Here is a 24,007-nt window from a genome sequence, read left to right as displayed (position 1 = left end):
CCAAAAGGGGCAGTCCAACCTGAATAGCCATGTCTGGGGTTCCTTCTGTTTCTGTGCAGAGTGGACATGACCTAGCAGTTCGGGTAGGGCTGTTCCCATTGGTGGCAGTACCAGACTGATTTGCATATGGCTGGACCCTTTTGCAATGGCACAGACAGGCTAGAAAATGGTGGTGTGGAGGGTTGTCCAGAGCAATGCCACTGGTTCGATTAATTCAAAACCTTCCACTCATCACTTTTTTGGCTTAGGTGCCACCAAAAAAACACTTTGAGAGAGGGGAACTCAAGGGAAACATATTTCAAGGGGTTGAGAGGACAGATCCAGTATACCTTCAACATCAGGCATATAATCACTGTCCCTGGAGGATGTAAAAGCAAATAAGCATTTATCAACCTCAAAATTGGGTGCTATGCACTTTATATGATACCCGAAGACTGATTAAATCCTTTAATTGCAACATATTTGAGCTTCATTGTGGCACCTGCTAATCCCCTTAAAATCCTTCCAAAAACCTATAATCTTGTACTGGTCACACTAAACAGGCTGCAAGCTGTTTGCCAAAGACCTGAAAAGAAATCATTTGATGTGTGTACTACTTCATGGTTCTGGGTCTTCTATACTTATGGACTGTTGATGCGGCTCTCTTGGAATACATATCTTTTCTAACACTAGATGCTCATTTTCCAGTTCAAATCTGTGACGCATATGAACTTCACCACTGGGATGTAAAGCGGTCCAGAGGATCGGGAGTTCGCACCACAAATCACAGCTTAGCAGAATATCCAGGGCCCATCAAATCTTCCCCTGAAATGACAGAGGACTCAGCCATGGGACAAAGCAGAACTGTCTTTTATGTTCCAAACAGACATGGATCATACAGGAAATGACAAATATCCAGCGATCCCAGCTCCTGAGCCCGTGTCACAAGCTTTTATCCCGTTATGACATCACAATCCTTAACCCTTCCCCAGAAACCTAAGAGCAAGTTCTATGTGGTAGCTCGGGTGGTATCACCTATAGGTGTGCCATAAAGAAGTTGCCTAACTGGTCCTTATATGTCAGGTGGATTTTCCTGAGACGTCGCCAAAAACTATCTATTACATTGTTGCAGGATCGCAGGACTACCATTGGTTCTTGCCCCATTACATACCACCCCATGATTTGTGTTCCCTGATTGGCTGGAGTGTGTCTGCTCAGGCCTCGGACCCTGCTCTGTTCAAAGATCTCAGTGTACCTTCTCAAGGTAATGAGAAAGACTGTGCGTCCCTATTGTTGCCCCTGCTATAGCCACCTATCCTGGGAGAGTGCCTGCAGGTTACAATGTTTGTTGGGTAACACATGTAACAATTCTGTCTCTCTTTTCTGGGAACCACTTCTCTACCCACCTCTGGTAAATGGCTATTGTTCGGCTTGGCTGAGTCACGTGGGTGAGGACTGCAAAACTGAAATGAGGATTAATTCTGTTATTTTGCAGGTGGCTCCCTGCCTCGGGAACCAGGAATGTTCCACTCACCCTTGCCCTTGGCTACCAACACTGGTCCTGTGGATCGTACTGCAGAGCCTGCATCTCTTTGTCCCTTAGTCTGAGGCCTGTGGCTTCATGTGAATTCACTACAGTCATTCTATGGTTTCCCTACATGTATATTATATTATTCTCTTTATGGGTTAGTAGTATTTGGCTCTTCCAGTTCCTTTATACGTCCTTGTAGTTCCATATGCAGTGACATGATTGCAAGCTCGCTCTGTGTGACTTTCTGCTTTCTTGCGTTTCTGTCTTTGGCTACTGAAAAGAAAAAGGCTTCTGACAGTATGCATATGTATCTGTCCTCTATCCACAGAACTGTGTATGCATGTTCTTCATGTATCGCGTGTGTTTGTTTGTTTATTTATTTGATAATGCGCTCCAAACCCTTAGGTAGCTGAGCGCAAACAGAGATAAGTATTCTTCAAGCTTAGTTACAACGGATACAACAGAATACAAATAGTACAGTGTGGACGACCCACTTAAGTCGCTGCAAGTAGGTTACAGAGGTGCCGTGGACAAAAGGTGGCAAGACATCGACACATGGTGCCAAATTATGATAGATACAGTAGGTGCCATCATAAAAGATTATGACTTGGTTGTGATGGTTACAATGGGTATAGTAGTGGGGTGACAGGCCATGTGTGGAGGTGTTGAGGATGTGGATAATAGTGACGGCGATGTGGGTCCCAGGTAGTCAAAAGTTAGTGGTCGTTTGTTCGTAGCCAGTTGATCATGTTATGTCTGAATTTTCGGTAGGTTTGTTCAATTCTAAGATCTAAGGGAAGTGCATTCCAGGCAGTGGCTGCTTTGACCAGGAAACTGGAGCCTCCTGCTTTGGAACGTCTGAATCTCAGAATCTCAAGAAGGTGGGCATTAGCTGATCTAGTAAACCGTGTAATGGTTTTCTTGTTTATTCTTTCTGTGAGGTAGGGTGGTGCTATATTGTTCAAGCATTTGGAGGGGAGTGATACTATGTTGAGAAGGATTCTGTCTTTTATTTTTGGCCAGTGGACATCTCTTCTGAAGTTAGAGATGTGCTCTCTGTTAGGAATGTTCAGTGCTGCCCTTAGAACATTGTTCTGTAGCCTTTGCATTTTGTCTAGGATTTATTTGTTTGCACCTGAATATAAGACATTGCCATAGTCCAATTTGGACATTATTAGAGCGTTGGCAAGTGTGAGGCAACTGATTTTGGAGAGGAATGGTCGGCAGACTCTAATTAGCTTACAGGTATAGGCAGTTGAGCATGCAAGGGAGTTGACCTTTTTTTTAGTGTTAATGTGGAGTCCAGGTGAAAACCTAGCGTTTTTACAACGGCATCACCTTGATTGTGGTGCGTCAATATTGAAAGAGGGATAGCTGGAGCTAAGTTTGTTTATATTAGAGTCAGTACCCAGGATCAGTATCTCAGTTTTATCGTCGTTCAGGCAGAGGGAATTGGGATGCCACCCATGCCTGAATGAGGAGATATATCTTGTTTACCATGGCCGAGTCCTCAACAAAGTTGCCCGAAAGGGGAATAAGGATCTGTGTGTCATCTGCATAGTTTATGTAGGTGACACCCAGTATGTCCAATTTGTCAAAGAGGGGCTTGGTAAAAATGTTATACATAGTGGGTGAGACACAGGATTTCTGTGGCACACCACAGGAGATTTGTATGGGGTCTACACAGTCTGATGCAGAGAAGACTCTCATTGTGCGGTTTACTAGAAAGGAGTGGGCCCGGGTTACATCATTGCTTGAGAAATTGGCAGCTGACTCGAGGTGTCTACATAAGACTGCATGATCCACCAAGTCGAAGGCAGCCGATAGGTCAAGGAGAAGTAACATCGCTGTTTTTCCATTGTCCTTCAGCTCATCAATTTTGGTCTTAAGGTCTATAAGTGCTGTTTTCGTGCCATGTTGGGGACGAAAGCCAGACTGGCGAGATCCTAGTAAATGGTTGTCTTCAAGGTAGTCCTGGATTTGAAGGTAGACTACTCTATCAATTATTTCAAGGAGGAAGGGGACTGCGGTGATCGGTCTGTAATTAGTCGGGATGGCAGGATCTAGCGGATCTAGCGTTTGCTTCTTCAGTAGTGGGACAACCCATGATTCTTTAAGGTTGTTAGGTACTGTGTTAGTCTTGAAGGAAGCGTTAATAAGCTTGGAGATGAAAGGGGCTAAGTCTCTAGCTGCGTCCTTTATGAATTGTGCTGAGCAATTGTCGCCTTTGCAATTCGAGGGTTTCAAGGAGAGTATTTTTTTCTCAGTCTGTAAAGGGAGTCAAAGTTCTGACTAATGCAGGTGGAGAGGTAGGTTGAAAATCTGTCTGGATTAATAGGGCCTTTTTGTTAGCTATTTTAAGTTGGAGTGATGCAATTTTGTTAGACAAGGCATTTTGGATGTCGGTGCACCATTGCTTGTCTTTAGGGACATTGTCTATGGGGGTGATAGGAGCTTCCATTTCCCTGAGGATGTTAAATAATTCCTTAGTATTGGAATTAGCCTTTGATATTCTGTCGTTGAATACTTTTTTTTGTGAGGATTATTTCTTTTTTATACATGTTAGCAAAGTTGGTTAGTTTTGCTTTATTCTCATCTGTTAGAGGGTGTCGCCACGTGGCTTGGAGTTTCCGTTTTTGGAGTCTTAATTCTTTGAGGTGTGGTGTAAACCAAGCATTAAAGTGTGATATCTGTCTACTTTTACAGAGTTTACTAGAAGCAATGGTGTCAAGGGCCTTTGTCATAGAGTTGTTGAAGATCTCCACCAGTAGGTTGGGGTCAGCGTTGTTGAAAGGGGCATTAATGGAGGGGAGGAGGTGCAGTAGTAGTTATTCTGCTGTGATATTCTTGTTACTTCTGGTAAGGAGATGGGGTGCCATAGCAACAGCTTTAGTGCTGTGAAGTCAAGGGTGGAGGAGAAGCTGATGAGGTGATGGTCCGTCCAAGATTGTGGTGCCAATGTTGGTAATGGAGATATTACAATTCAACTAGGCCACCCCGTCGAGGATCCTCCCTTTAATATGGGTCGGGGTGATGACTTTTTGTGTGAGGCCCTGGTCCGCCAATATGGCTGCTACTGATTGGGCGTGTTTGCGTGTCTGTGTAATTTTGTGCAGGGATGCAAGTTTACTTTGTGACTAACGTTACTATGTTGTGGTGTCACTAATGATGTCAGCACAGCTGGATATTCATCATTCGTCAATCTGGTCCAGTGATGGGGCACCTATATCCGCAAAGACATCAGCTGGATAGGGTTTGAACGGTTGCCTAAGAGAATATCTGCTCACATACGTCGAATGCACCGGTTAACCTGGGGTTTGGCCAAACAGTGACTGGCATCTGTCATTTCTTGTCCTTCCGGCAGTCATGCAGATAGGGGACATGTGGGCCATTCCAGGGATCCTCTCTTCAGAAAGAGCAATATACATTTTAAGGAGAAGAAATTGTCTATTGCAACAAAACCTGAGCCACTCGCAGATACTTGACAACCGAAAAAACCTCGACCAATAAGGTACTACTGGGATCACCTGTGCCTTTTACTTCTCGAACGGGAGGAAAGGCCTACAATAGCAGTTTGTTCCACTGACAAGTCACGGCATCTAATGCCCTGGCTCCCTGCTTCTGAAAGTGGGTACAGAAACTAGGGCATTGTGCCATAGTTAAGGATATCCATTTCCAGATTGCTAAATATCATGTAGTCTCTCAAGGGCTTGCCTATACAGGCACAATTCTTGTGTGGGTGTAACAGGTAGCTGAAATTATCTGCATCACCATTCTCTGCCATAAATTATCTTTTCACATCAGGCTGAAGCTTTTCTTCAGCCATTCCAGAGTCTGTTGTGTAACTAGAGCCAAGGACAGACTTCTTGTTTCCCTTTGCCTGCTGAGGTGTGCTTTGCTTTGGTTAAAATGCTTTACATTCAATGTAGTGCTGCTGTCGTTTTGGGTTGTTTGGCAATGGAAAATGGTCCTTGAACTGCTTCCAAATGCTTTCTGTTGGAGGGTCACAGTGTGTCTATACTTGGTCTTTTTTCATTGGGCCACCTGATCTCTCCATCTAACTCCCCAATCTAAGCCAGGGCATTGTTGGTCAACATGTTAATCTTTGACTCATCTAATGAAATCTAATGTTATTTGTTTCTCCAATTTTCCCTGAAAGATCTTGAACTTTGCACAAATCTACTCTAATACTGGAATCATTTTCTAGTATGTGGGATTGAATAGGTTATAGTTTTTCAGCAGGTCTCTCACTTGCAGTCTTAAATGTAAGTGTGCCCTTGTCACTAGTATCACGCATCCCGCCATAGCCCACTACACCATGAGCCATCATCTTGGTATCATCGGTTGTCAATGAATTAGGCACTCCCCGCTACATCTTGACTTGCTAATCCCACCTTTCCAACTACAAAAAAAGGATTAGAAGAAATCGGATCTGATTCTCGTCTTTGGGTGCTTGCACATTGATTTGCTTGAGAATTAATGTGTAGATGTCCACCTCTAATGCACTGCTTCAATCATATCTATTTGTCCATGGGGTGACCATCGGTATAGCAGAACACTTTGCCAAGACATCTTTCACTCTGTCGAGCATCTTGAAAAGTTGTATCTTCAGGTGTTGTGGTTTCGGAATAGTCAGGACTACTGTGGTGGTTTGATTCCTGAAGAGCAAGTGGCCCAGCCTTGATGTCTACCCCGGAATGCTTGGCTTTCCACTTGGAAGCCCTGATGCCTTTTGAAAAGGAGTTCTTTATGTAGGCAATGTTGACAATCTTGTTGCCAGCTGCAGTGAAAGAGGTATGCTTATTTTCTGTCATCTAAAGGCATTTGACGATTTCATTCAACCTTGGGTTGAATAACTTCTAGTAAGAGACGGGCCTATGCAGAATGTTGCATTTCTGACAGGAATTCGTACACCATTCACCTAGGCAAATGTTTATTTTTTCAAGCTATGGCATCTTGATTGTTTACATCTTGACATCCGGCAGAATTGCGCCTGATGCTCCATATTTTGTACAATCTTAGTGTATGCTACCCTCTCATTCATTACTGTATGCAATGCTTGAAAATCATTTAGCCTAGATTGACCAACATACACTTCATATATATTGGCTGTTATGGATAGATTCGTACCTGTGCAAATCTTCTTCAGGGTTGCATACTTTGTCCAAGGAGTTCTGGGTAGAATGACGTCCAAAACCATGGAAGCCATTCCAAATAAAGTAAGGGGTACTGAGTCCTGCAGGCAGGTTCTTTTGAACAAATGAGAATGGAGCAAAGTGCCAGTGAATGAAAGGCCACAAACTAAGAAAGTCTTCATTCCATTCTATCGCAGGAAACCTGTGGCACTGAATGTAAGTAGAAGAACTGCAGAGAGTCAGCTGTGGTGGTTTGAATCAGAGGTGGAGTCCAGCAGCTATCTAGCATACGACAGATTAATGGTGACCTTAATACTCAGTTAACAATTGTATTTGTGCGTCAGACCCCCTCAACCCCTGCCGAAAAATCCCATGCCTCATACTGTAAATCCCCATTCCAAACCTTGCATGTTATCCTCAATGACATGTACAGCTCTCTGTTGCTTCATAGCTGTGTTCATGATATATGAAACAAAACAATATTAACACATACAAAAATTGAAGCCTGAAAGAAAATATTGAAATGCACAACTCTTCGTAGGAGAAAGAGTCTAGGAAGAGAATTACATTATTTGAGGCTATGCGTTCCGCGAGATAGTCTAGTCTCAAAGCATCATGGAAACAACAAAGAAAACATGGAAATACTGAACTCTAACAAATAGAGTCCATCCCGAAATGGAAAATGAATGTAGGCCCAAGGTGTTATAGAAACAAGAGAAGGAACATTACAGAACTTTTCTTTGGAAAACAGAGAGCCCAGTGTGAGAAGAAAGGATGATGACCTGATGAGATCTGGGGGATAGAGGTCAAGACCAAAGTATAAGGGAAAGGAAAGGAAGTTTCATTGAAAGCTCACACTTGGAAAGAAAGAGACCGAGTCTAGTGCCAGAAGGAAGTCATTGGAATTACTGAATTATGGGAAACAGAGTTTGATACTAAGAAATAACCAGAACTACAACAGAAAGCAAAGGACATACTGGCAGACAAGACGACAGATAGATACGGAAGGAAACCCAAGAGAACTGTGGCATTTTACAATATTAAACATAATCCAAATTCTGATGAAGGCATAAACATAACAAAAGTAAAGGAGACTGATTGGAGAAATTTGGCAGTGTCCCAAAATCAGAATAAGCAAACAATACACCAAACACACCCTTTTAAGCAATATGCTTAGTTTGGTTTCAAAATAGGTAAGTTAATTAGGTCCGTTTGGTAAGATTATTAGAGGTGCGGGGGAGAAATACTCAGCCTTGATATCTAGCCTGGGAAATATAACGAAAAGAAGATGATTTCCTAAATAGGAAACCTGTGTCCCCTGCACACTGTCAATGAGGCCTAGGCCTAAATGTATATTTTAGAATTTGAAGGTCGATCTGCTGTTTGGATGCCCCACTGCGGGAGGCACCAAAAAGGCCAACCTTCTTTTTAATGACTATTAGACATGTTAAGCTTTAGACATTTTTATTATTGTAGATTCAAGGCAAACATAACCATAAATTATATTTGACAATGTTCAGATTAGTTTAGGGTACACAATTTTGTATTATACAAATGATGTAAAAGACCCAACACGTTTCGAGTTTCTATCACTCTTCATCAGGGGCATATATTCATTTTCATATACATTTCTATAAAGAAAGAAAACATTTCAATTATTTAGTAGTTATCGATACAACCATATATTCAACTTACAGTATAATTATTACTCAATTCATATGCATGCAGGTACTTTTTCATGGTCATTTGTTGTATTTAACCAGACCCAAATCTGTCCTAGGTAATAGTATACTGGTTTACAGCTAGTATAGACATCCTCCAAAGAAGTGGCTTTACTTTTAGTAGTCCTATCAGGAATGCAGGTCTCTTAGTGGGACAAAAGATTGTTCAATATAGGAGCACAAAGCCTGATGCTTACCAAAAGGTTAAGAACTAACTGATTCTTCCCGAGGTTGATTAGCTGGAATATGGAGGTACTTAACTCTCCAAGAGATTGGATGCAGTTGCTTACACGACCTGTGAAGGTAAGTGCTATATTAGTACACTTATTGGAATCCTGTTCCTATATGAAATCAATAGGGTAAGGTTTGTCTAAGTAATCATACCCTGTCTTAATGTGGTACAAGATATCCACTTTCTGGTTCACCGGATAGGTAGAGCTAGAGTGCAGATCCTGCTTCCTTCAGTAAGCTACTTGGAGTAGGCTTGTACATTTCCGTCCTGGTTGGATCACCAGTGCTAGATGCTGAAAAGAAAAAGTGTCTATTGGTATCTCATATTTGCAACTATTGTGGATATGTTTTCCTAGCATAGTAGTGATGCACTTACTTAAGGATCAAAGGCACGCTTTTTCAAATGTATTTTCAAAGGAGAAGCATTCCAGTTTTGTGATGGTTGGCTCCTGGTAAGTATTTCAACATGGAGGGAACACCTTGTGTCTCAGCCTCTGGAATTAATTTCCTATTTAAAGTAAGATAGAGAGGGTGAGTATCTAGTTGCTGTCTATCTTTCTAAGTGCTGCTAACTGTCTAGGTTACCTTACTTGTTTTTTTGTGTTGTAGGTCCACTGAAGGAGCTCGTACGAACGTCTAGGAGAGAAGAAGGCAGGTGCCGCGTCTGCCATTCTGCAGCACATTGCTGTTTATATATGCAAACAGGGGGGTGATGTCACTCGCGCATGCGCGGATGACGTCATCCGTGTCTTAAAAGAATAGTTGTCAACTGTAGAATTGTCATTGCGACGTCATCCGCGCATGAGCGGGTGATGTCATATATGCAAATGGTTATTATTTTCTGTTTACAGAAAATCCTGATACATATAAACATTTTGAAAAAAGGTGTATCAAAGCTAAAGGGGGGAATAAAGAAAGGGCCGCTAAGAGCAAACCTAAATTTGATGCCATGTTAAGGTATGTTAAGTCCATGGCTAATTTGGAGTTGAAACTAAAAACGTCAACCGCACATGCGCCGGTGATGGTAATGATGTAAATAATGATGTAAAAAAAAGCAGAGAATGTATACAGCCCCTACCCAGATTAGGGTCAGAGCCAAAAGGAGTGTAAAAAATTGCTTCGGTGATGAACCTGAGAGGAAAAGTAAAGACAGCTTAGTTTAACATGTATACAGGTCTCATTTTAGAAACCCTTTTACATTATGCTAGTTTCTATTGTAAACAGTGCTTGTGTTTATTTTCCAAATGTATTACAATAAACACTTTGGAAATGTTTATACAATGGTATCAGAGGCATATGTCTGAGACAAATTTGCACAGATATTTCTCTAGTCTGTGTCCTATAAGGTGAAAGGGAAACTTTGCTTCAGGCACAGACAACAGAAGGCTTGGAACCCCATCCTCCCAGAGGAGGGGCCGGATGTGGAGGAGGCATCTCAGTGAACTTCAAAGGACTGGCCATTTGCTCACTTGTGAAGAAAAAAAACGTGACTTGTGATTTTGGAGTTAATTTGCTTATTTTGCCACAGAACCTCTAGACATTTAACATGGCAGCCAAAATAAGTAGACGAGTGAAAAATACATACTTATGAATCTGAACTCATGCTAGTCATTTGAAGACATGATTGAACCTGGTACTGCATAAGGGACAAAAGTTATACTGAAACACTGATTGCACCAAAACTATTAATGCTGCAACTTTAATATTGTATACCCATGTTCTATGGGTGATTTCACAGATATGTACTGAATTAGGAATTGTTAGGCCAAACCTGTATGATTAAAATTGACAAAATTCCACAGAATGACAAAGCCAGCTCTCACTGAGATGGGAATCGGACGTAAGGGTAACCCACAAAATATGTAATGCATGTGTCCGATTTTATTAGAGGGCATAATTATAGAAATGTGTATTTGTAGGAAAGTTAAATTGTGGTTCAAGTAATTGTGGGAGTTCCCAAGTCACATCATAAAATATGGCGGTTCTTTCTGGCTTCCAACCAGAAAAAGGCAAGTGCATTTGACCACTCACAGCCTTGGGGGTGTGGATTGTAATTCTGCCCCTACCATAAACTTAGTGATGTCACTTGACATGATAAATATGGGAACCTCACAAAAATCACACACTGATTCCTGACTACATCCTGATTTCCGCATGACGCCCTGTTCCAAAATTCTTCATCTTGTTCATGAATCCTTCATCTTGCTCAAGCCAAGGCCCCAGCATTTGCTGAACTCTTTTCAGCTAGGCCCAAATCCTGAACCATCCCAAACTTAAGGGAAATCATTCTGATCCAGTCTGGCTTGCTTCCATTCATGCTTGCCTGCTGAAACTCGCCATCCCGCTAATCTACAGTGTCCAGTGACCAGAAGGGCCAATCCAATCCAATCCAATCTGAGGTGCAGTCCAATTGACCAGAACCGCCCAGCTGACAATCCCGCCAGAAGTGCCCTGCTGCCTGTAGACCTGATCCGTGATGACCAGAACCTGATGGTCCAATCTTAATTTACAGTGGACTATAAGTAGAAACAGAAATCATAGTCACCCATAGGATATTTGCCTTATCCTACCCCAATCTCAACCCATTCTCTCTTTAACTTAAGAACTTGTAATAGTGTCACACCAGTCTTGAAACCTTGCTTTGATTCCTTGTGCTAGTGATAATTTCTTTAAAATCCTTGTTGTTTTGTGAAATCCCAAACCCTTAAAAGAATTCCACGGGTAATCCGACTGAGTCCAACAAGGCGAACACGGAGGTGCTGGGGTTGCTTTCCGCGGAACACTCTGGAGCTTAAATACATAATACCTTCACCAACCAGCCTGATTTCTGGTTCAGTGTGCCCTGGGGGGTATTTTGAGAAGGGTGTGATATGAGTGGTATATCACTCAGAATATTGACCCTATAGACACAAAAAATAAGTATTTCATCTGTGCATTACATGCTAGGCGAGACCCGGGTATATTGCCTCATTGAAATCCTTCACAAGCCGAATCCCACGGCAGTAATAGGGTAGGCCCACAAGATGAGAACATTCAATGGAAGCCCAAAACAAGAGCCCCAGTTCATATAACTTCATTTATAATCCCAAACACATACTTTGGGAGAGGAAGAGTGGTCCAGAGGATCTCCCATGTACCCCCTTCAGGCCCAGCATCATGGTGCATGTCATGGCTACTAGCCACTTTGACAACCCCATCCAAATCACTGAGACTTTGTCATATAAGGTAATTTAAAGACAGTACTCACATGGACAACAGCAACACTTGGAATGGAACCTGGAACCTGTGTGCAGCGAACCTGTTGGAATAGTCTGCAACAGCACATGAAGCAAAAAGATAGGCAATGTTGGTACATTTTGTGTCAAACAAATCAGAACACCACATTCAATAAGCAACCGGGAACCTGGAAAACAGGAGCAGGAAAAACCAAAGAGCTGTGAGAAACCTGAAGGTATTCACACTCCTACCACCCTTGGATCCTCTGCGCAGGTGACCAGGAAAAGGCCATTGCTCTTGGATCCTGACCATGGGGGGGAGAAGCGATAGAGGATCACCTTGGTGCAGTGTCCTTGAAGATCGGTAGTGATGTGCCCTTGGGCATGACATGGTATCCCCCTTTCCCTAGTGACAATCGACCTAACGCTTCCCCAACCTTTATGGGCTTTTACAAGCAGTTCCCCTCTTTTCCCCTCATGTGTCACTTGACAGTACTGAGACAAGAAAGAGGAGATTGAGAGTAATGAGTTTTTTCCCCATTTTTCGGAGGGGAAAAAACTGCTTATACTTACACCAGGATGCTACCAACATTTGGTCCAATTCTTAAACTATGTACCCTAAAATATAACCGGACTAATTTTGTTGCCATTACTGTAGCTTTAGAATGTGACCCCGCAATCAGGGGTGGGTCACTGGAAAAAGAAAAACGTGTTATCCTAACAGGAGTATGGTATCATCATTCGGTCCAATGGACCCTGTATCAGAACCTTCCTAACTTGTGGGAAGATATTAGATAGAGGGGACTCTGCTTTCAAGGTCTGCCCCATGGGGATCTGCAGAGACTGACGGTTTGGCAACATGGCTACAGGAAAATCAAAGAAGAAGGATAAAGTAACTGATGCAGACTTTTTTGCTCCTCGCATGGCGGCAGGAAAATCCGCTCGATCCACTCAAGAAGTGTCCAGACCCCCTCACCCTCGAGGGATGAAGTGATAGCAGCTTTGGGACGTATCGAGCATACCATTTCTCACCTGGGGGTAAGTTTGAGAAGCTGGGGCTGGCTTGGCGGCCATGCGGTAGGAGTTGAAGGCTGAGAGCTCCAGAGAGATCCTGTCCATCATCCGACCAAACTGGCGTAATTTGCAGAGAAATACAGCTGGAAATACATGTGCAGGCATCGGAACACTCAGGGCACAGCTCGGGGGCCTGACGGGAATAATCCGAGGACGAATCGAATAGGAAACCATTGACAAAGACTACCCACGCCGAACCCAAGAAGGCAGGAGCAAGCTGCGTGGTTTCCTGATGAAGGGCTGTCGCACACAAGGACCGGACGGTGACCACCAGGGAGCAGGGATATATGGCAACCGTATAGAGACAGCAGCCAGGCAGCGGACATGCTCCAAGACACACCGGGAGCAGTGACTGCTGCGCTGACCCCGAAGACCAGAGAACAGGAGCTGATGCGAGCACCCGTGCTGCATGCAGAGTGTTCACTGTGGCCAGGACTGCATACGGCCATTGCAGCACCAGGGTTTAGAGAGCCAGGGCGGTAAAGTAGCACAACAGCGAATCCCAGGCACAGGCGCAGAGCAACTCTCACATGCCATACCTGCAGCCCAGACACCAGCGCACACGCCAGTGGAAGCAACCTCTTGCCCGCATCTCTGTGAAACAAGAGTGAGTCCCAGTTGCGGAGAAGAGGGGGATCCCGGCCGTGCTTCGAAGGGCAACTTGAACTGGAGGAGGGCAGCGAGAGAGAGAAAGTAGGGGCATCCTCAGACAGCCCAAAACAGATTGGTGGGAGCAGCACACAACAGCCAGGCACAGGGAGCTTCTCTGAGCCCTGGCCATATCTGATACATGTAACACTGGGAACCCCTCAGGCACACCCAGGGATAGAGTGGGATGACTACTGGCACCAGGGTGGAATAAATATTGACCGCGAGGAGTCACAGGAGGTTGATACGTGGGGAGATACAACCCACGTGGTTCCGCAAGGACAACTGAACTGCACCTGCCACACCGCCTGGCGCAATATAATATACATGCATGCTGTGAGTGAGTACTCCGGTAGAGCAGGCAGACACTGGCTGCTGAATGAGCCCTCTGGAGGGCTCATAAAGAGAGGAGACGAAAGGCAAGGGCTAGCTGACGTGGGAGAGCACAACCAACTTGCTGAATAGCATAGAGGTCAATGGACATCGAATGCCCCAAGTGAACGGGTGGATACTAACTGCGGAAGGTGGTGGGTGGAGCCTGTCAGAGAGTACACATCTATGGCAGACAGTACTCCTAGAGGGTTCCACAAAGGAAGGGCAAATGGCAAAGGCCAGTTGACGTCGGAGAGCACAACCCACTCGTGGAGCAATGCAGCAGAGTACAGTGGGGTACACAACCCAAGGACGCTCACACGGCGAAGGGTATAGGACTGACCTGAGTTCTACAAAACATCAGCATACAACAAGCAATACCCCAAGTGAGCACCTGATTAATAGCAGAACGTGACAGGTCGGGTGACATCTGATAAAGTGTCACCCAGGAGTAATGGCTGGCGTGCGAGACCACAACCCACTTTCAGCCCAAAACCCACTCTAAGACAATCCTGAGTCCCAGGACCACGTGGGGGCTCAGAACGATATCACATGAAAGCCTAGCCCACTTGCCCGTGGAGCAACACACAAAGGTCACTCAGACCGGGGCAGTGGGAGTGCATAACCCACCTGCCACCTACTGCCCAATAAAGGGGGGTCAGAGCTTGCGGGGAAGACCTGGGAAAGCACTCAGTGAATCCTAGCCCGTGGAGGGGATCGGACGGGTGGGCCTGACCCTCGGGTGCACTGGTGCCAGCACCAGGGTCGGTAGAACTGTTGGACTTAGAACTATGCAACACAGCGTTTAGTAGACACCTGCCCTGCGCAGACCAATGTGGCTAGGTCTACAAGTGGAATAGAGGGGGAAAACGATGCCTCACGCCCGCAAGGGGAGAATGCCAAACAGGACAAAAGAAGGAAGAGGTAAAGGAACCAGCATAGACTCCTTTACCATAAATTCTGAAAAGAAACAACCTTCCCAGTCAAACACAGTGATGGCTACGACGAGTGCCGCACAACAAGTGGGAAGTGAAAGTGAAAGACCTCTATTGGAAGCAATTGCCACCATGAAGGCGTCCCTGGAAATAAGATGGACACAGCGATAGGTGCCCTGAAGGCATCCTTAGAAAACAAATTAGACACTGTCATGGTAGATGTGGGCCTCCTCCAGCAAGATGCACGAAACCTGATTGATCGAGTGACGACAGCAGAACAGCAGGTGCAGCAAAACACCACCGATGTCACCATCACACAGACACAAATGTCAGAGGTGATGCAGCGAGTAAAGATCCTGGAACGTAGGGTGGAGGATGTGGAGGGGCGGGCACGAAGGGACAACATCCGCATAGTTGGACTCCCGGAAGGTGAAGAAGGCAGAGATCCCACGGGTTACGTTGAAAATCTGCTGCTCCCGGCAATTGGGGCAGGGGTACTGTCCCAGGGTTTTGCGGTAGAAAGACCACACAGAGCCCTGACCTGAAAGCCCCAACCAGGTGCCTCCCCCGAGATCAATGATCACCAAGATCATGAATTTCAAAGATAGGGAAAAGATATTGACAGTTTCGAAAGAAGGGGGAGTGATCACCAGGAACTCCATCAGAATCACTATATACCCCGATTACACTTTCATGGTCCAGAAGCAAAGAGCGCGTTTCGGCCCGACTAAAGGGCGCTTGAGGGCGGCAGGTATACATTACATGCTGCTATATCCAGCTAAATTCAAGGTGATACATCAGGGCAGGGCATGCTTCTTTGAGACGACAGAGGAGGCCTACACATCGATGGATCAGCAAGGTGTTCCCTAGCAAAGACCTAGGAATGCCAATGATGATGGGAACCTAGCCCGGTAATAAAGTGCGGGGATCAATATGAGTGGAGACATTTCAGCACAAAGAACATAATGCAAGCCAGAAGGAATTCATAAGGGAGCGACGGGCCCCGAGACTGCCGCAAGGGCTGACAAGACACACAACCACAGAGTGTTTTACGAGTTTAGATGTCAGTTTTGAGGCATTACGCAGCAGCGAGCCGGCCTCACTACGGTGGTTTGATAATTATAGTTAGTTTAATTTTTGGTTGGTTGGTAGACGGCACTAACAGTGGAGAAAGGTTTTTTTTTTGGTTGGTTGGGACACTTACAGTGGAGGAAGCAGCATACACAGAAGCAGAGGGAATGGAGCGAAAGGCGGCGGATATTATAAAGAGCAAAGGGTCCAGGCTCAGAGAAACATCCCGAGTCGGAGGCCTATGAAAACGGAGACACAGGTAGACATTAGGGAGAGGATGAAGAGAATCGGTCTACAAGAATATGGGATACACCAAGTTGAGGCAGAGGGATGGATACGCGGGGCAGTGGGCATACAAAGGGCTATGGGAGGGCGGAGCCAAAAGAGACACCGCAAACATGGGTCTAGATGAGATAACTATTGCAACTTGGAATGTTATGGGGCTCAACGCCTATGTTAAAAGAGTTAGAGGTTAAGATAGCAATGTTGCAAGAGACTCACCTAACACGGGAGAAACAAACCATAGTGGACAAGAAATGGGGGGGACAGGTGTACAGTTCCACATATTCGAACTATGCTAGGGGAGTACGGATATCGGTTGCCCCAGGGGTCTCATTTCAGCTAATAAACCAAGAACGCGACCCAGAAGGAAGACTAGTGATAGTACACTGAATGCTAGAGTAAGGAAATATGACTGATAAATACATATGCTCCGAATCAAGATGCAACAGATTTTTTAGGAAACTTGCGCCCAAACTAGCCCAATACAGAGAAGCAACGTTCATCTGGGCAGGAGACTTCAACTACACTCTGGACCCGCTCCTGGTTAGATCGGATGACAAACACAGGAAGCTAGCACCCCCAGCTAAGGCGTTACAAACAGTCCTGACCCGATTGCAGCTGGCGGACGTCTGGAGAAAGGTAGATGGAGATGAGAGAGGGTATACACATTATAGTGCACCCCATGGAATATTTACATGCATAGATTATTTATTCACGGGCACTGAATCTTTGAAAGATTTTACGGGGATAAATATTAAGGCACGCAAACTATCCGACCATGCACCATTACTAGCAACATGGGTACACACCTATAGAAGGACTCTGATACCAACATGGTGGCTGAGGGCGGAGGCATTGAAGGTGGGCGAGTTTGAGGAATATCTGCATGACGTGATAGAAGATTATTTTGAGCACAATGTGGGAAGTGTAGAGAGTAATGGTACGCTCTGGGATGCGTTCAAAGTGGTGATAAAGGGGGCAGAAATAGGGGAAACGGGGGGACTAAGAGGAGAGGCCCTGGCAGAGCTTGGCAACCTGGAAAGGGAGATAGAACTGGGAGAACGCCGGGCAGGGATCACTGGGGACGAACCTAGAGAACTAATGACGCTAAGACTGAGATGCGTAGAACTCTGGGAGAAACTGGCAAGGCTGGATTACGGGAAAAATATAGAGTGGCTGCATGCTGAGGGGGACAAATCTGGCAGGCTTCCGGCCTGGCTCACCAAGCAGTAACGTAAAAGGGACCCAATTAATGCAATAAACGACAAAGCGGGCATAGAGGGTTGAAGTCATGAGGGGATTAACTTATTATTTTCCCGCTTTTATGAGCGATTGTACACCCCTAACCCAGAGGTGGAGCCAGGGGACATAGCAGATACCCTGGCACAGGTAAGATTGCCGAAACTAGCATTAGAACAGGCCCATTTATTAGATGCTACCCTCACAGTGGAAGAAATAGAGACAGTAATCACTGAACTTCCATCAGGCAAATCCCCAGGACTTGATGGGCTCCCGGGAGAATTCTACAAGACGTATGAGGGCACCATAGCATAAGGGGTGGACTGACCTTTAGGGAACTCTGGAGATTTCCCGGTAGGCCTCTGCACCCTGGGCCTCTTTTCTGTGGTATTTCCGAATTTTCTCATAGGAAAAGCATTGGGCATGCTGAAAATGTGTCACATAGGGCCACTTTGAACTTTATTTCCACGGCCTCTTTTGGTCCCCAGTAATTAATTCCAGGACCTCTTTTAGTTCCAGTCCAGCCCTGCATAGCATTGAGATTGCTTGAAACGTATCAAGAGGCGTATGAGAAGGAACAGCTGTCAGGCAGCATGTCGGAATCAATAATTATACCGATCCTTAAACCCAGGAAATCACTGCTGGGGTGTGCCTCATATAGGCCGATTTCCCTCATTAATCAAGATTCCAAAATCTTACGGCAGTGCTTGCTAACCTCCTAAAATGGATGATACCCACGCTGATCCATTCAGATCAGACGGGTTATGTCGTGGGGAGAAATAGTTTGTGGAATCTCCGAAGGCTCCACCACGTGGTAGACCGGGCAAATCTCAGACGGGGCTAATGCGCTATAGCGTTGTCAGACACTGTTAAGGCCTTCGATTCCGTAAATTGGGAGTGGCTGTTGTGTGTCCTCGCCCACTTTGGAATAGGGGAAGGGTTTCTTCGGTGGATTAGGCTGCTATATAAGGATCCCAGAGCTAGAGTGAAAACTGGGCGACACATCTCAGAGGTCTGGAGGATATACAGAGGAACCGAGCAGGGTTGCCCACTGTCACCGATGTTGTATATATTGGCCCTGGAACCGCTGGCGGTTTTCTTTAGAGATGAGTATGGGGACACAGGGATAGATATAGATGGAGTGGTGCATCAAATTTCGCTGTACGCGGACGACATGCTGCTTTTTGTGGGGAACCCGTGAGTAGACCTGCCCTGCATGCTAGAAGCGATTGATGCGTAGACTAGACTTTCGGGGATAGCCGTCAATAAAGAAAGGTCCTCACTATTCCCCTTGGCAGACCTAAGACGAGTCCCCTCGAAACCAACTTCCAGACCTGGGCCTTATGTGGGCACTGCATTCCTTCTGATATTTGGGGATAGAAATACACCATCACACCGCAGACACACACAAAATCAACACGCGTGCATCCCTTGATAGAACACAAAAGGCTATGGACTTCTGGGGGACACTTCTGCTGGGAATGATAGGGAGGGTGCCCCTCTTGAAGCTGGTGGTACTGCCATGCATTTTATATTACTTCACAAATATCCCATATGACATACCCAGGGCCTTCTTTACACAATTGAACACAACAGCACAAAGGTTCCTGTGGGGGGGAGGGGTGCAGGATTGCCATGACGTCTCACCAAAGAGACTATGAAGCAGGAGGCATTCGATTGCGGGACTTTGAAAAGTACTACCTGGTGGGGCAATTGCAATTTGTGGTCAAATGACTGGGGGAAGAGACAACAATAGATACAAATCTCTTCCAACCGGCGCTGAAACTATACTACTTGAGGGAACTGCCATGGATCGATAAATCCCTGATCAAGACTCTACCAATCATGGTCAGACTCGCAATAACCCTGTGGAGCAGGGCTTGAAAACTCCAGGGGATGAAAGATCCCTGCTCGACACAGATCCCCCTAGCAGGATTTGCAGGTCCAGACACAGGAACTCTCGCAACGTATCGATCCCAGTGGGAGGCTAAGGGCGTAGCCCAGCTAGGAGATCTGAGGAAGGAGGTACAATGGGCAGAATTCCAAAACCCTGTAGAGGGCCAAGATATACATGGAGGCCAGTTTTTTCTACACACCAGCATAATAACGACAATCAAGAAGAGATGGGCGGAATGGCCGGAGGAAGATGATAGGGGGGGGATTGAATGCATGATACGACATATTGCAAGGGGGACACACGGCCTCAAGACTATATGAACAGTTGTTAGACTCCAACAACGCACAAGTGCTACAAATTAAAGAATGCTGGGAAGGGGAGCTCCAGAGGCCCTACAGCGAACAGGAATGGGCTGGAGTGCTGAGATACCTAAAAAAAGTATCCAGAAATGCAAGGTTCAGCCAAGCGCAGTTATACCTTATGCCCAGAAGGATGCCCATGATGAGACTGGGAGAACCTCGTAAATGCCCCCGCTGCTCTGAGGAAGAAGCAGACATGTTGCATATGTTTTGGACTTGTCCAGGGATACAGATTTTCTGGGAGGGAATCAAGGAGAAGGTGGCGGGGGTGGAATTCAAATGCAAGTATGGAATTGTAGCCATACTTATTGGGCCTTTTTCCCAGAGGAGGCAGACAAAGGACGCACCTGGCCAAAATGAAGGATTTGATGTGCATATTGGCAAAACGTCAGATAGCAATGTCATTGAACTCCAGGGCGGGCCCAAGTATAGACTCATGGTGGTCTGATCTCCAGAGATGGGCAGTGGCGGAAACAGTGGTGTGGACAAGAGCGGTGCAGAGGGGGGAAGGAGAAAGTGGGCAAAAGATACTGGCATGGAACTCCCTGATGCACGGCCTATTTGGACAAGTGGCAGAGAGCAGTACAGATGACCCCAGGAGAGTGGAGGAACAATAACAAGAAAGTGGACAGATGTACGTCGGGCCCCCTAAATGAGCCAACGCACAAGAGAGATGGATCTGAGACCGACCAAAAGGACAGCGGTAGACCAGTGCAGCATGGCCACAGAACCGCTCCATGATTTGAATGAAAAGGCGGAATCCACTGAGAAGTGACTGTTATGTTTTGTTTGTTTGTTATTGTTGTTGGTTATTGGTAAAAAATAATAAAGAGTTTTTTTAAAAAAAAGTTTGATGAACTGCATGAAAAGGTGGCACATTTGGAGTCCAGGGCATCCACTCTACAGCAAAGAACCACAGAGTTGGACCAACAGTGTTCTCGATATAGTTCCGAAGTTGGACCGCCTGGGAAGAGAGATGGAAGCGGTGGTAGAAGACCATAGGGCCAAGGAGCAAAGTACCGGAAAAATGTGATATGGGCCAAGCAGATCAGTTATTGGCTTCCCAGTCAGCGTGGAGGGGAATGATCCAATCTCGTTTGCTACAGACTGCTTTCGGGGCTACTGTTCCTTGAGGTCGAGGAGGACACGCTCTATCTAGAAAAGTGCTATTGGATCAATGGTAGTACCAGTGATAATGGAAGAGATCCCAAGGTGGGTCTGACGCTGAAAATAAAAGTTTCAGATACCAGGGATAAAGATAGAATCCTAAAGGCCGCAAGGGCGAAGGGTTCACTCGAATACCAGAATCATACAACTCTGTTCTTCCTTGAAATGGCTCTGGCAATTGAAAAAAAGAGGAGGGCCTTCAAATCCCTAAAGAATGTCTTCCTGGCACGTGGAGTGGAGGCAGGATTGTTCTGACCAGCCATGCTCCGAGTGTCTTCAAAAGGGAAAGAGTAAATCTTTTGGGATGCAGACAGAGCTAAAGAGTTACTGAAATCAATCCTGCAGAGGTCGGAGTAGATACAGACAAATGATGACTGTGCTGTGGAAGCTGCATATTAGATGTGTCATATCTAGGGCTGATGTTCAAAGAGTTACAATTTTAATTGAGAGATCATGGGGCTTCTATGTGAATTATATTTTCTCTGGGTTTTAGGTGACATACTGGCCTAAAGGTTGGCGTATGGGCAAAATCTGCATGGTTGGGCTATTCATAGTTTTATATGCATAGACAAATGGGAGGATGAACAGAGTGGAAGGGTGTTTTGCTGTGTCAAGGTAAAGCTATCTGGATGGATCAAGTCATGGCAGCCCCAGGAAGGTGGTGACCATGAGGAACAGCTTGGTAGTCCCCCCAAAGTATTAAGAGGATTACCAGCAAAGTCCTTGCAACCTATTGTATTGTTCTGGTATTGTGAAGGGCTCACACAATAGTGGGTTTTCGCATTTGGGGGGATTTGCTCTCATTTATTTTTATTGTAAAAATACAATAAATATGTATTTAAAAAATAACAATAATCCCTGCCAGCAAAGTGTGATCATATCTTGCAATTCACATTTTCATATTTGGCATATGTTAGTTATTCATACGCAATCATTATTTTTGTATTTTCTGTTGAATTGCTTTCACATTTGCTTTATAAATAATATACTTTCTACATCTGGATGCGTCTAATCCCTCCTCTGGTCTCTTTCGCAGCCTCTGTGACACTCTCTCTTTCCATTGTACCCTCTGTACCGACACACTCTACCGGACACATTTTGGATGTTCTCATCTCCTCAGACATCCCCCCCTCTAACCCTCTCACCACTCCTCTCTCTAGGACTGACCAAGTACTGCTCTCCTCTCACCTCAAACTCTGTCCCTTAGGCTAAGCCCACCCACCCACCGGTCATTCGACCCATGAAGTGTGTGCCAGTGGAAGCCTTTGCCTCTACTTTCTCTACTCCTCTTATGCCTGTGGCTGAATCACACTCTGACACAGCCCTCTCAAACCTGCATCTTTCTATCTCCAACACTCTGGACGTCCTTGTCCCCGTCATGAGACTCCATCTGACCCTACCTCCAAGTGCAACTCTTGGCATGATTCCGACCTCGCCGCCCTAAAACGCAAGTGAAGGGTGGCTGAGAGGAAGTGGAGGTCTTCGGGTGCATCATCTGCCAAACTGGCCTGCAGCCTGCTTCAAAGGCAAAGCAGACTCTCTCTCTCCTGTCCAACAAGAGAGCCCACATCCAAGTCTACATCTCTATGGCCTCTAACAACACAGCCAAACTCTTTAAAATCTGCAAGGAACTAGCCAATCCTTCTCCAGTTCCACCTCTCCTGTTCCCTCCCAGGGCATCTGTATGTTTCTGGCTTCTCACTTCACCACTAAAACACAGGACTTCCTGTCCTCTCTCTCCACTTCCTGTACCTCTCTCAGTTCAACTCCGGCTGCCTCTGCCTCTCTACACCTTTCCCCTCTTTCTCTCCAACAACACCTGACGATGTTTCTGGAAAAGTCCAATCTATGAAAGTGGCGTCCAAACAGGTGCTCCCCTGCTCTTCCAGAACCATCAATGACCACATTGACACCCTCGCTGCAGCCTTGGCCGATTTCTGCAATCACTCTTTCACCACTGGATCTTTCCCCTCACTCCTCCAGCACTCCCTTGTGCACAACATCCTCAAAACGCCTTCTGCCGATGCTACCTGTCCAGCAAACTATTGCCTGATCTCTATCACTCTTTTCCTTGGCATACTCATGGAAACGCTGACCATCTCCCAACGTGCTCTCCAAACTGAATCTGTTGGTTGTCTCCATGACCAACAGTCTGGCTTCAGAGCAGCCAGAGGCACAGAAACTGCCCCCTGAACACCTGTGAAGATCTGCTCACTAATCTTGTTTCCAGCCTTCCTTCTGTCCTCATCCTCCTTCACCTTTCCTCAGCTTTTGACACGGCCAATTATGCCATCTTGATCAATAGACTCTGTGAGAACCTGGGCATCATGGATAGGGCCCTGGAGTGGTGGACCTCCTTCCTCCTGGCCGACCCTCCCAGGTCCAAATTGGGTCCTTTCTCTCCACCGTCTCTCTCTCCATGGCTCTTCAATGTCTACTTGGCCCCTTTGGCCCACCTGGTCTCCACCTTCTCTTCCAACTTTCAGTGTTATGTGATGAAACTCAGCTCTCTTTCAGGCTCCCCTCAACTTCCTCCTTGCTCATTCCTGACTGTCTTTCCATAATTCAGGCATGGTGCGCCTCTAATGATCTCTGCCTTAATGCTGACCTCCTCGGGCCCTCTTCCTTCTTCTTCCTGTGAGGCAAAAAACCTTGGTATTTTCTTTGACTCCACTCTCTCCTTCTCTCCTCACATCACGGACCTTGCCAAGAAGGCCCACTATCAGCTGCACCTCCTCAGAGGTATTCTTCCTTTTCACACTTTACCCCAGAAGCTCACTGTCTCCAAAGCCCTGGTTCTCTCTAGGCTGGACTACAGCAACAATCTGTCCTCCTCGTTTATCCACCCTCTGCAACTAATCCAGAACAGGACTGCTAGGCTTGTCCATGGCCTGAAGCCCAGGGACCATATCTCTCCAGTACTGAAATCTCTCTACTGGCTCCAGGTGCAGTGGAGTAACTTTGGTGAAAATGTTGGGGGGCACATGACATCTGAAGGAAAGGTACCCCAGCCAAATGAATGGGGACAAAATGATGTGCCATGAAAGTTGGGGGGACAAACACCCCTGTCCCCCCCTAAAACTACGCCCATGTCCAGGTGGTTGCAAGGATCAAGTTCAAGACCCTCTGCATCGTACACAAGGCTTTCTGG

This window comes from Ambystoma mexicanum, chromosome 4p (assembly GCF_040938575.1).
Source record: "Ambystoma mexicanum isolate Mex_15411 chromosome 4p, UKY_AmexF1_1, whole genome shotgun sequence".
Taxonomy (NCBI): Eukaryota; Metazoa; Chordata; class Amphibia; order Caudata; family Ambystomatidae; genus Ambystoma; species Ambystoma mexicanum.
This window is presented reverse-complemented; position numbering follows the sequence as displayed.